Source organism: Suricata suricatta, chromosome 9 (genome assembly GCF_006229205.1).
Source record: "Suricata suricatta isolate VVHF042 chromosome 9, meerkat_22Aug2017_6uvM2_HiC, whole genome shotgun sequence".
Classification (NCBI taxonomy): domain Eukaryota; kingdom Metazoa; phylum Chordata; class Mammalia; order Carnivora; family Herpestidae; genus Suricata; species Suricata suricatta.
In genome coordinates, this window is record NC_043708.1 from 48,780,259 (window position 1) to 48,795,100 (window position 14,842).

General features: G+C 35.0%; 1 pseudogene; it reads right to left on the reverse strand.

Annotated features, from left to right (window-relative positions):
* The window catches only part of LOC115302210, a 26,288-nt pseudogene extending 12,197 nt beyond the window's left edge, over positions 1 to 14,091 (reverse strand).
* Between the last annotated feature and the right edge of the window lie 751 nt (positions 14,092 to 14,842).

The window sequence follows — 14,842 nt, forward strand, 5'->3', positions numbered from 1 at the left end:
CCAGCAATAGCACTGCTAGGGATTTGCCCAAGGGATCCAGAAGTGCTGATGCATAGGGGCACATGTATCCCAATGTTCATAGCAGCAATGTCAACAATAGCCAAAACATGGAAAGGGCCTAAATGTCCATCACCTGATGAGTGGATCAAGAAGATGTGGTATATATATACAATGGAGTACTACATGGCAATGAGAGGGAATGACATATGGCCATTTGTAGGAAAGTGGATGGACCTTGAGGGTGTCATGCTAAGCGAAGTAAGCCAGGCAGAGAAGGACAGATACCATATGTTTGCACTCATAGGTCTAACAGGAGAATAGGAGAAACCTAATGGAGGACCAGGGGGAGGGGAAGAGGGAAAGAGAGTTGGGGAGAGAGAGGGACACAAAGTCTGAGAGACTATTGAATGCTGAAAACTAAGGGTTGAAGGGGGTTGAAGGGGGAAGAGAGGTGGTGGTAATGGAGGAGGGCACTTGTGGGGAAGAGCACTGGGTGTTATATGGAAACCAATCTGACACTATTTAAAAAATAAAATAAAATAAATCTAAACCAAGAGCATGACATTTTATATTGCAACACTACACACAGAAATACACACACTCATTCACTAACAATATTTATGCCTGCTACTTGTGATGCATGTAGAAGTATTATGGTCTGTTTTATCTTATCCTGCTTTATTATTTATACATGCTAGTCTCAACACATACAGTTGATGCCATCAGACTATGACCAATAGTTTTTAAAATACTGTTCCAGTATGTGCCAAATGAGCTTATTTTTAGTTTCAGTAGATTAACATGAATGTTGCAATACAGTAAGGAGAGTACTCACAACCATTTAATTTGAAAGCCTAATATAGCAGAGTGCTGCTGTGATCAAAAGATTCCAAAAGAAGAATCAGCTTAACATTCAAACTTTCATGCCAATCAGTACAAAATTGTTGACTTTGATGACAGTTTTGTGATGTGAGTGCTTTCTAAAATATGTGTGCATTGCTTACCTTTTTGAAGGAGATAACATTTTTAAGAATACCACCACCCTGAAGAGAAGGAACAAAAGTCGTGGCTTCGAGTGTACATATCTTTTGTGAGAAAAGATTTTCACAGTGTAATCTCTCAATCGTAAAAAAAAAAAAAAAAAAAAAAAAAAAAAGGAGTATTATTAGCTCTCAATTTGTAAGAAAAAGATAGTGCCAGTTTTTTTCTCTTTCAAAATAACAAAAAGTAAACTTTCCACTCCTCTTCCTGTCCTCCAAAGGGTAGACGTAATGACTTCTCACTGTACATCTGAACATTCTAATTTTCTTTATACTTTTAACTCTGTTATGCCATTTGCAAAGCTGTCATGGTTTAAAGTGTATAGCTATTTTCTCTTTGTCATTTATTTTTTGTTACTCCAAGAAATAATACATTATTTTGAGTGTAGATTGGGAATTGTCTCCATCTACTTTTAGCTAAAATCAAGTATCAGTCTTATATTACCAAAATACTATGAAAACATCCATTCATTATTGAATGAATTTGTTTCATATCATTGAAAGAAATGCGTATATTCCTAAATTCACATAAAGATTAAAAGGAATTGTGCACAAAGCCATAACCTTTTTCATATTCAGATGAGACAAGGAAAGGGAAATTGTAAAGGCTATTATAAGAAGAGGGGTTATGGTCTTTGTGAGAATTGATTTCTTTTTTTGACTGTTGTGAAAATAAAATTTTTTGTTAATTTATGTATTTTGAGAAAAAGGGAGCAAGTGGGGGAGGGGCAGACTCCCCATTGTCAGCACAGAGCCTGGATGTGCAGCTCAAGCCCACAAACCATGAGATCATGACCGGAGCTAAACTGAGAGTCTGACATTTAACTGACTGAGCCACCCAGGCACCCCATGAAAATAAGATTCTTAAATATCTCTTAAAACTTTGTAATCACAATGAAGTATTTGCTTATATTAAAATTATAAAAGTCTTTGGTAACAAAATGGATGGAAATCATGAAGATATAACTTCTAGGAATGTATAAAATTCTGTATTTTGTTTGTAGTTGATTACTTGTTCTATTTTTTACTTTCAAAACTATCAAGCCTACAGAAAAGTTATAGTAGAAGTCATATTTTAATGCCTTTCATTTATCCCTTATTAGGATTGTTAGCATTTGGCAAATTGTTTTCTCTTTCTCCTTTGCTCTATATTCAAAAGTCAGTCACTGACATGATGGTACTCATTACTAAATATTTTCTCTACTTGCCTTTAAGATCAAGGATAGCTTTCTATATAACAAGATTACCAGTGTTTATACCAGAGTACCATAGTTTATACAAAGGAAATTAACCTTTATTCAATATTATAGGAAATGTAATCCATATATAAATTATCTAATAGTTCATAAAATGAACTGCCAATCTTGTTTTAATATAAGATTCCACCAAAATGTATACACTGTATTTGGTTGCATGTGCTTTTAAGTCTTTTTTTTTTTTTCCAACTTTATTGACTTTGTCTTCATAACAGTGCTACTTTTGAAGCATCCAGGCCACCTATATAAAAATGCTCCACAATTTAAATCAGTCTGTTATTTCATACTTAGATTAAACCATTTACAAACCATTTAAACCATATTACAAGGAATGGATACATTCCTTGGCATTACATGAACAGACCTAATGTCAGTTTTTATGAATTAGGGGCATGTTAGTTGTTAATCTGGCCTAATGTTTTCCAACTATATGAATATCTGCGTCCCAGTAACTCTTCACACAATGGCTCAGTATCTGTTGATGGATACTTGCCTCGCTCAATTTTTTACATTACTGCCTCCAAATTGGTGATTTGTTCATGATATCATTGCTTGTATTTACTGATTTATGTTTCTCAGTAAAGACAGTTCAGCAGTTCTGTGAATGAAAACTGTCCGCTTCATGAAGTGTTAAATAAAGTTTGTTTGTATCACCTAAATCGTCTTTTATCATTTAAGTCTTTGGTGACAGGCAGTAGGGTCAGAAGCTTACGGCTAACAGGCCAGGAGAGAAGATGCACACTGACCCCTTTTAGTGTACTGTTCCTCTCATCGGTGCCAGGAGATGTGGGGAAGGCACGCTCAGACTTAAGCTTCACGCCCAGTGTGCAGCATTCTGATACAAACAATTTTTTTTACATACATTATTATATTTATATATAAATACCTTTTTTTGCTTCACATGTTGCTTTCAGAGGGCAAAGTCAAAGGCCAAACTTTCCAGTTTTTACAAAAGGGACAAAAAGTTGGGTGAATTTTCTAAAGCTAATAAGGAAGAACTTGAAGCCACCATTAAATAATTAATCTAATCATGTTTTTTAAAACATAAACAGCTATTAGCGGTTTAAAACTAAGTTTTTACTTCTAAAAAAAAAGATCAAACATGAACACTATATACCCAACTGCCATCTGATTATAAATGACAGTAAAATATCGATCCTACCTTGTTTATGTTTTTAACAAACCCCACAAAATTATATATTTATTTCCCAGAAAATTTTCAAAGATTTTTTAAAGATTTTTTATTAATTTTTGAGAGATAGAGAGAGAGACAGCGTGAGCAGGGAATGGTGAAAGAGAAAAGAAGGTACAGAATCTGAAGCAGGCTCCAGGATCTGAGCTAGCTGTCAGCGCAGAGCCCGACACAGGGCTCAAACCCACAAACTGTGAGATCATGACCTGAGCACAAGCCAGACGTTTAACCGACTGAGCCACCCAGGCGCCCCGTCAAAGATTTTAAAGTTCCCAGGAAAGTTCTGGGTTCCTGGAAAGGTTCTGGAATAATTATGGTAGAATTCAACAGTGAGTGGCAGCCAGTAGAAGACTCAGGAAGAAGGGATTCCAATGACTGCAATGGGCTGTAGTCACTAGGGGGATTCACAAAGCCTTGAGGTAAGTCCACACCATGAACCACTGAAGGACTTGAGGAAATAAATTAAGACCAGAAATTCAGAATGTTTGACTAATGGCATATCAAAATCTAAGCATCAAGACACTCACACCATTAAATCAAGTCATCCACACAATAAATAAAACTTCATGAAAGAAATGGTAGATCTATTGCTCATGGAAGCCAAAGCCATAACATTTGGTGAACATGAATCAAGCTCTTAAAAAACTGTTAGAGCAGGAGACACTTAACTCCTAGAATATTGTGCTAGGACAAGTTAATCACAGAATGGATTAAATTGATACTAAGTCTCACCTATCAACCTTGAGAAAATTTCCACGCAAGAAGGCTCACTATAGAACACCACAAAATCCCAACCCAGTGCACGTTCCTCTTAGGTATTAATTTGGCTACAAGAAACCCAAGGCCTAGCTAAAGAAATGGAATCTTCAAGTTTCAAATAACTGAAAGTATTTCCTTCCAGCATACCTGCTTATATGTCAAAGAACTATTTCCCTGGAAGCTGTAGATACCTACAAAACGGGTAAAATCTCACAAAGACAATCGAGGATTACAATGGGCATTATGATAAATATTCCAATTAGACAAAATCATTCATTAGAAAATTACCTCACAAGCAACAGGACACCGTTCTGGTGGGATTTTGCACAAGAGTGAGTTTCCTGGAAGGTCAGAAGAGTCACAGTAAAACAGAAACTGACTGGCTAGGAGGCAGGGATTTCCTTATAAGGCTAAGCAGGCCCTGTTTACTTAGTTAAGGTAAACTAGCTAAAGCTGAGTAGAGGATTGTGCTTCACTTCAGAATGCCTTGACAGATGTTTCCCATAAATGCAAGCCGACTTAGGTTTAGATTTGTATTGTAGGGCTGGGCCACAGGGGCCTCCATTTTGTGGATTCTGATATGCAAATTAACTTTACCAGGTCTTGCTGGCCATTGCCTGCTCTCAGGGGAAATGGTCTTAAAACTTTCTTATGGCTCATTTTGAAAGTAGCTCTGGCTCTTTAGAGGGCGGTATCTTTTGCACTTTTTTGAGGGGATATCTCTTGTGTGCGAGGGGCCGTTCCATACTGCCGGAATATTTAGTGTTTGTCCTGGCGCTAACATAACAAGATACTTGAGAGGATTTTAAGGAGCTCTTTGGTCAGAAATCAACCAAATTGGAAAGTGATATTCAAAGCCTTATAGGATTTATTCTTTTTTCTTTTTTAGGCCTTTTCTCCTCAGCTAAATGAAACAATGTACCCAGAGAGAAAGAAAAACATTCCAAAGACAAATAGCTCTAAATCTAGAACACAAGAATCTTTTGATTTCAATTATAGTTAATGATAAATGTAGCGGGGTGATTGGCTCAGTCCCCTTGTTGCATTCAGGTTGTAACCCAATTTAAAGAATTTAAAACTGCTGTCCTATAAGCTGAACGTTCACAAGAACAGAAAAGGCGACTTTTCTATCAGTCCTTATTCATGTCAAAAGGCTCATTAGTATTGTAAAAAATTTGGATTTAGGAAACAATAGACCTTCTTGGAGGAACTTGCAGTTCCTCTCTGCCTGTGAGGTGTGGATGTTTCACTTAGTCTTATCTAGAAACTGAGAGCCAACTCTTCAAAATGCAACTTTCAGGGAGGTAATTCTTGTCAGAAGGAAACAAAGAGGGGAAAAGCTATTTGGAAACTAGTGAAGGAACGCTTTTAAAAAACTTCTCCACAAATACTGTGATAAAGCATAAGCAATCTGAGTAGGTAACCTTAATCCATTCCATCTGCCAGAAACCACCAACTGCCAGAAATTACCCACTGAATACATCTAAAAAATAAACCTGCAAAATGCTAAACGAAGCTTGCTCCATGGCTGAGTCAATGTGCACATTTATTTTGATGCAGTATGTTATTTCCCTCAATTTTGTCTGCTATGCATTTGATTCTATTACATCTACACATTTTTTCCAGTAGATACCATAATTTCCTCAAACACTCATATATATTTCCAAAATGTCATTACTACATATTTTACCATCAAGCAAAATTTTGCCATCTTATCTAAATCTCCCCCTTTCCATCCGATCTGCATGCTAATGATAATGCTTAATTATTCTAGAAACTAATTGTAAAATAATGTAGTTTGGTGATTTTAAAATATTTCTTGCTGGTACCATTTGATTTTCATTTTAGCCACCTTGTTTACAGAGTCAGTTAAAATTATGTACATCTAGGTTAGTAATATTAGTTCTTTAGTGATTTAATTTATGATATTGTAACTCATTACAATGCATATACACATTATTTTTAAATATTTTATCTATTGTGATGACTGAATATCTTGATATGAAAAATATCTTCTTTAATGCTAGCCAAAAAATTCCTATTTTCAATTATTATTATTATTTAGTACCATATCACCATGGTACTAGCATATAGCTGGTACTAATATATGGCTCTCTGACCATATTATTATTATGGTCCATTTAAGACCAATTATTATTATGGGCATTTAAGACAGACCTACATGGTCATTGCATTTTAGGGGTGATGAAATGATAGGTGGAGATGATTAAGAATCCTCAAGGAAGGAACTCTAAAAGATACAGGGAGAAAACTTAAGCCAATCTACAAAAACATTAAACAAGTTTATATTGACTCTATTTTCAATATCCATGATAAATGAAAGAAACAATAATCTGGTCTGCAGAACTTTAAAGTCCTGTTCAATCGTGAAACATCAATTTAGCTTTGAAATGGTCTTCTGCTCCATGTATTCCTGAGAATGAGAAGATGATGGGAATTGATTGCAGTGCCTGATATCAGCAAGTTGACTCCTTCTTTTCTAAAAATATTTAAAAGCTGAAATTTGCCTCTTATCCTCGCTCTTCACAAGACTCCACCTGCAGCAACAGGAGTCCTATTCTTAAAATAATAGGTAGCTCCCTAAGCAAGCCAAGCAGTGTTTGTAAATATTCATTTTAAGGGTTCTCAAACTAACCAGTGGAACAAGAAAAGAGAAAACTATTCATTTGGAGCTCAAGACAAAACTACCAGACCCAAAAGTAAAGTGAACAGGGGTGAATATGTGTGTGTGTGAAATGTTTTGTAAGAGCTAGAACTCATGGACCAAGACAAAGCTATTACAACTTTCTTAAATTCTTTTTACCTTCTATCTACATGATTAAAATTTCAACAAACAGCTCTCATGAAACACTCTCTTCATCGTGTATCAAGTTATGCAAATGGCATTTCAATTAAATAAAGTTCTTTTTCAAAAAAAATTTTAATTAAAAAATAAATACAAAATAAGTTTATTCTTATCATTGCTTTTTTGGCTTCTAATTACCAAAGCTGTATATGATAGGTCATTTTGAAACTGTAAAAATAATACAAAAAGCAATTCCAGAGTTACCTGTGGTTTTCAATCTTTTTACAGGGTATTAATATACTATTAATACACAATGGGATATCAAAGAGAAACCTAATATTTTTTCTTAAAATAAAATGCAAGTTTTTTCCATGTGATTAGGTCTCCAGAAAGCTGTTATTCCAGCAGGTTGTACTGTAATGTCTATAACTTTTCCTCCATTTGGGGGCTTCAATTTTTTCTCTAATATTTGCTTTAATAAACACTGTGCCTACAGATTCCTAAAATAATTTTTTAAATAATTTTAAAATAATTTTTAAAACCTATGAGAAACACACTTTAATGAATGATATGAATGATAATGCTGTAAATATAAATCAATTCATATTTTTATTATTTTGCTTAAACTGTTATATTAAAATCTCACACTATGATTTATATTCTTATCAGTTTATCTATACATTGCTCCTGAAATTTTTTTTTAAAAATTTATTTTAATCCCATATTATTTGGTACATACAAATTCACAAATATCCTCTTTCCTTTGTAGATGCATTCTTACCAATGTAAAATAACTCCTTTTCCTATTTAATGTTTGGGACTTTCATTTCTTCTTATATGATACTGATATAACCATCTCTTCTTTCTTCTTGTTTATTTTTTCCCAGGCATGTTTTATCCTTCCATTATTGCTAGCCCTTTATTTTATTTTGTTTAATGAGAATTATTTAAAATAAATAAGTTTAGCCCATTTTTATTACATGAATGGACCTACTTGATGTATGGTCCTGATAGTAAGTCTATTGTAAGCTGTGGCTTCTTTCTTTTTTCTTCTCCTCCTCTTCCCTTTCTCTTCCCCCTTTTCCTTCACCTCCTTCTCCCTCTTTTCTTCCTCCCCCTTATCCTTCCCACTTTTTTCTTTTCTCCTCCTCCTCTTCCTTCTTTTCCTCTTTTGTACTTTGCTACCTTTTATTTAACTTTTCCTATATACTCCAAGATATCCTGCTCAAAAGAGTCTATTGATAATTGTTATTGACTGTGCCCAGAAACAATTTGGGCTCTAAAGAGAAGAAAAGTGAGAGAAAAAAGAATTTGTTTTTACAACTGTTTAATAGCTTTCCAAATGTATGAATAGGCAGTCCCCAATATTTCCATTTTGACCTATTCCCTCTCTATATATGATTAAATCCACTTAAGTGACCTGGAATGGGGAGAAATAGTACTAAGGAAAGTTTGATGGTCTGTTTCTAGCATTTACACTATCTCAGAAATATATATATGATCTTAGCACTTTCCAATCCACTGTAACTATTCATAGATGAATAATATTTCTCCAGAAGCCAATAAGAATATGCTAATTTTAAAGTTAACTTGTTTAGATATTTAGAATGCAGACAAAAGCTATCTCCTAATTGTAAAAGTAGAGGGAGTTCAGGAAAAAACTGTAGCTAATGACATAGTAAAACTGGATATTAACAACCATTAGACAATCATTTCTCTGACAGGTAACTTATTTTTCATGTGCTGTATAATGAGATGACCTTGTAATCCTTATAAAAAATGGTGCAATTCATTTTATGCTATTTTCTCTACTTAGGAGTACTATATGTATTTGGAAATATATTCACAACTAAACTACTTCTAAGAATCAAACAGTAGATTCTTCAACTACCCAATAACAAGAATGGGAGATTAAATACATCTGTTCTGTGTCTTTTAAAAAATTTTTTAACTCATGGGTCACCTGAAAATTGTAATCATATTTTCAAGGCTCCTCTGCATTACTAAGTGAAGTAAATTTGCTTTTACTTAAAAAACACAGAAAAATGAATATTTGCTCACTAAAATAAAGATCTTAAGTTCTAGTACTATCTGAAGAATAATATAAAGACACTGATATTTAGAAACCAGAAATGGACCCACAACTATATATATGTTCAACTAATATTCAAAAAAGCAAGAAAAAATATCCAGTGGAGAAAACCAGTCTTCAACAAATGGTGTTGGGAAAACTGGACAGCAACATGCAGAAGAATGAAACTGTACCATTTCCTTACACCATACACAAAAATAAATGCAAAATGGATAAAAATCCTAAATGTGAGATAAAACGCCATCAAAATCCTATAGGAGAATATAGGCAGCAACTTCTTGATCTCAGCCATAACAACTTCTTACTAGACATGTCACCAAAGTCAAGGGAAAGAAAAAGCAAACATGAACTATTGAGACTTCAAGATAAAAAGCTTTTGCACCGTGGAGGAAACAATCAATAAAACTAAAAGGCAACCTATGGAATCGGAGAAGATATTTTCAAGTGATATATCAGATAAAGGGCTAGTACCCAAAATCTATAAAGAGAGTATCAAACAACACCCAAAAAATAAAGAATCCAGTTAAGAAATGGGCAGAAGACATGAGCAGACATTTCTCTAAAGAAGACATACAAATGGCTAATAGACACATGTAAAAATTGCTCAACATCAGTCATCATTAGGAAATACAAATCAAAACCACAATGAGATACCACCTCACACCTGTAAGAATGGCTAAAATGAACAACTCTGGAAACAAGGAAGTTGGTGAGGATTTGGAGGAAAGGGAACCCTCTTACACTGTTGGTGGAAATGCAAACTGGTGCAACCACTCTAGAAAACAATACAGATGTTCCTCAAAAAGTTAAAAAGACACTGACATTTAAATTAAGGCTAGAAAATCTAATAAGGACTATTATTGACTCACAAAAGATTATATTTATGATATATCATAATATATTTGCACTGTAAAGCACCTTGTAAAAATACAAAATGAAATATAAATTTAATGTCACAAAAAAGACATGTAGCTTATTTCAGAGTATAGATTTTTTAATTTAAAAAATCCATTAAAATACCAGCTTTGATAGTTAGCTGTGTGACACTGGACAATTTACCATTTTTCATCACTTATAAGTGGTTATGTTAAAACATCATTTTAAAGATAATGGTCTTGTTAAGTGAAATAATGTGGATTGTCATGCATGTAGTCAGTCTTCAATGATGAAGACATATTAAACTATTTTTGATTTTAAAACAATAAGATTAGATTTCTTGAAGCAGTGAGCTCCTTTGGTGAATTTGAAACATTTTAATTTTCAGTAATGTTTCTTATATAATGCGTTTTAGGATATGTTTATTTTCACTATATTCATACTAGCTTAAAAATTAGATATAATCATTTACTTAAATGGAGCTAAGTTTATGATTTTAACATGTTACCATTTTCAAAGATGGAATTTGATGGTTCCCATGCTTAAAATCAAAGTATAAGAATTTAACTATGATACACCTTATTGAAATCTTTTACTTTTTATTTTTAAAGTAACTATAGCCTACAGAAAATAAAATTACTTGCTGCACTAGATAGATAATTTTGTTTACTTTGGGCACCATATTGCACTTTAATTAAGAACATTTCCAGAGAATCACAATGCAAAAATTTTCTTTCCTAATTAAAAGAAAAAGCACAGTAAGCTGTTTTATTGGTAATGTGAGTGATGCTATTAAGAGCAGATAATGATTTAGGAAAGTGAACTTAGAATAGGGTGAACTTTAGTGCAGAGCACACAAAACAAAACAAAGTGCACACTAATCAACTAAAATGGGACAGATTATTTTATGATACAAACATTTTTACATAGATATGTAACAGAAAGGTTTAGTTTTGTCACATATTCTCAACCTCCACATCTCAAAATTGGAGACCTTATGTTTTACCATAAATGGGAATCATATTGTATAATAGAAAGATAACGGAATGTTTACACATGTGCATGTGCAAGTGAGCTTGGGGAACCAGAGAAGAATGTGCATGTAAATATACATTCATAATAGTATATAGAGAGAAATTACCGTGGCAATATTTTTAAAGCAGTGAACAGCAAAAAACTGAAATTGGCGATATAATAGGTGAGATAGGTGATAACACATTTATACAAAGAATCATGCAGTCAATAAAATCATCCAAGATACATTATTAAGAGAGGGGAGTGAAAAGATGTAGAGTCATTTGTATCATGTATTGGTATTTTTCATATTCACATAAAATGCTAGAATCGTTTCAGGATCTGCGTAAGCAGTTTTGAGGGTCACTTGGTAAGCCAGGCATGCATACTCTCTGCAAGAATAAATGTTTCTATCTTAGGCAACAGCAAAATATTACAGTAAAGCCAAATATAAATGTTTGATTTATTTCTAGAGCATAGGATATACAAGAAACCATTAATGGGAAGGAATTGGAGGTAAGATTGTAATATTTATTGTTACTAGCATTTGAATTTTTAAAACTTAATGATTAGCAGAGAATTTAGTTTTTTAAATAATAGACCTTATAAAACAATATGTGCATCATTGATTCATACGTGTTAGTATTTCATTATTTTTGAGAGGGACATGCCCACCTGAGCAGGGCAGACACAGAGAGGGGGACGGGGATAGAGAACTCCATGCAGGCTCTGTGCGAACAGCGCACATGGGGCTTGATCTCAAGATCCATCTGTGAGACCCTGACCTGACCACATATCCAGAGCCGGATGCTGAACCAACTGAGCCACCCAAAAGACATTTTAATATAAGTTTGAATGCATCCAGCTTTTTGAAAGAGACTAGGGTTGCCTGGGTGGCTCAGTTGGTTAAGCATCTGACTTCAGCTCAGGTTATGATATCATGGTTTGTGAGTTCAAACCCTGCGGTGGGCTCTGTGCTAAGAGCTCAGAGCCTGGAGCCTGCTTCTAATTCTGTGTCTCCTTCTCTCTGCTCCTCCCCAACTCATGCTCTGTTTCTCCGCCTCAAAAATAAATAAATAAATAAATGTTTTTAAAAAAATAAAAGAGGCTAAAATCATTGAAGAAATAAAAGTGTCTCTGTCAGCAACTTTCAAATATACAATATAGCATTATCAGACACCATTCTGCACATTTCACAATATCAAATCATTATGTTTTACACCAGAAACTAGTATGTTCTAAGTCAGTTACCTCTGAATAAAAAAAAATAAGTTAATTACATTTTTCTAAATTATCCTTTCTTTCATAAACAAAAGGTAATTTTTCCTCTTACAATTATTTTACCATGAAAATAGGAGTTGAATATGAGGAAATCATGTAGTTCTGTAAGTTCATAGCTAAATTTTTTTTTGTAGAAGTCACTATTGCTTGGCATAGAATCATCTCTACCACAGAAAGCATCTATAACCAGATTTAAAGACGGCTTGATGATATCATGATAGGATTTCAAAATACGCTCTACCACTAAAACAGTTCTAAAATAGGTGTGGAAACATGGGAACACAAAAGGATTTATTTCTAACATTTTTTTGCTACATAAGTCAGTATTGGGTCAACAGGCTGTGGTGTGATGAAGCCGAGACTAACAGATTTACATCAGCTTTTTGTAGGATTTTCAAAAGTGGTTTGCATTCCTACTGAAAAGAGAGTAAATTATTGTCAGTATATGTATACATTGTTCTGGAAGACCAGAGTCAACTGCTCTAAATAAATAGATATCTATGCTACTCTATACTTTCTATAATATGAACAGAAATTTATGATATCTAAAATGATTCCTAGAAACTTACTAAAATGCATAACGATGCACTTTTTAAGCTTATTTATTTATCTTGAGAGAGACAATGGCAGTGTGACTGGGGGAGGGACAGAGAAGAGAGAGAATTCCAAGCAGGCTCTCCACTACCATTGCAGAGCCTGATGCGGGGCTCCAACCCACAAAGGTCAGATCATGACCTGAGCTGAAACCAAGAGTCAGATGCTCAACTGACTGAGCCACCCAGGTGCCCCTATAAAGATGCATTTTTACAGAAACATGCATGTTTACAGAAACATTCATGCTATAGAATGAGCAAGGTGATAGAAACATTATGAGAAATTAAAGTAAGGAGATATAGTAGGTGACTTTATTTATTTGCAGACTGAGTACCTATTATATGCCAGGCACCAGATGAAGCTGTGGGTATCAGGTAGGTGCTGAAAAAGGACAGATCGCTGGGGGCGACGGCCTACCTACTAAGATGGTATACTATCAGGCTCTTTTACTGAACATAGGTGTGTGTGTGTGTAGAAAACATGTAAATAAGTATCATGAACAAAGTCTCAAAAATGTAATTTCTTTTGTTTTTAAGTGTATTTATCTTGGCGGGGCGGGGGGGAGAGGAGCAGAGAGAAAGTGAGAACCCTAAGCAGACCCCTGTGCTGTCAGTGCTGAATGGGAGGTGGGGCTTGAACCCACCAATCCTGAGATAACCATCTGAGCCAAGGCTGAGAATCATATACTTAACTGACTGAGCCACCTAGGCTCCCCTAAAATGAAATTTCTTAAAATAGACGTCCATCTCCACAATCACAGGATTGGATGTCACCCATTGTCAGTAACTGTAAAGGGTCTGAAATTTTAACCTGCTTGAATTCTACAAGCTGGCTTGCCATAATTTCATAGATATTGGCAGACGACACAAGTTATCTGGGCCAGAAATAAAGAACTTTTTTTAAAGTTTATTTATTTTGAGAGAGAAAGAGAGAGAGAGCACAAGCACGGGATGGGTAGAGAGAGGGAGAGAAAGAGAGAATCCCAAGCAGGCTCCGCACTGACAGTGAAGAGCCTGACCTTTGGCTGGAACTCACAAACCTGAGATCATGACCTGAGCCAAAGTCAGATAATTAACCCACTGAGCCACCCAGGCGCTCCAATAAAGGACTTTATGACTCACTGCACAGCCGGCAATCTGAGCATCACGTGAGTGTTGGTTCTCTTTGCCCCCATATCCCATGAAGGCGAGACAGAGGAAGTCTCTGGTGGGTGCCGCACATGCAGTGGTTTTACATTGTATCTGAAGGAAATTGAGCAGAGAAAACCCCAATATTTTAAAGAGAGCCACTAGTAAATCTGCTCAAACTTTGCCTCAGAGGGAAGACATTATCGTTATTATCTTGGACAGCAAATGATTCTGCATTTTGCCCCAGAGGAGACACTACCTCTATCTTCCAATGCTGATTGCTGTCCAAACATCTATGAGAAAATAGTGCAGTTCATGTCTTCTGCCCATTTCTTCACTGGGTTATTTGTTTTGGGGGTGTGTAGTTTGGTGAGTTCCTTGTATATTTTTTATATTAGCCCTTTATCTGATATGTCATTTGCAACTATCTTTTCCCATTCTGTCGGTTGCCGATTAGTTTTCTTGATTGTTTCCTTTGTAGTGCAGAAGCTTTTTATCTTGATGAAGTCCCAAGAGTTCAGTTTTGCTTTCATTTCCCTTGCCCATATTTGGGGATGTGTCGAGTAGGAAATTGCTGCGGTGGAGGTCTAGAACGTTTTTTCCTACTTTCTCCTCGAGGTTTTTGATGGTTTCCTGTCTCACATTCAGGTCCTTGAGCCATTTTGAGTTAATTTTTGTGTATGGTGTAAGAAAGTGGTCTAGTTTCATTCTTCTGCATGTTGCTGTCCAGTTCTCCCAGCACATCCAGATGGCCTACAGGCACATGAAACAATGCTCAACATCACTCAGCATCAGGGAAACACAA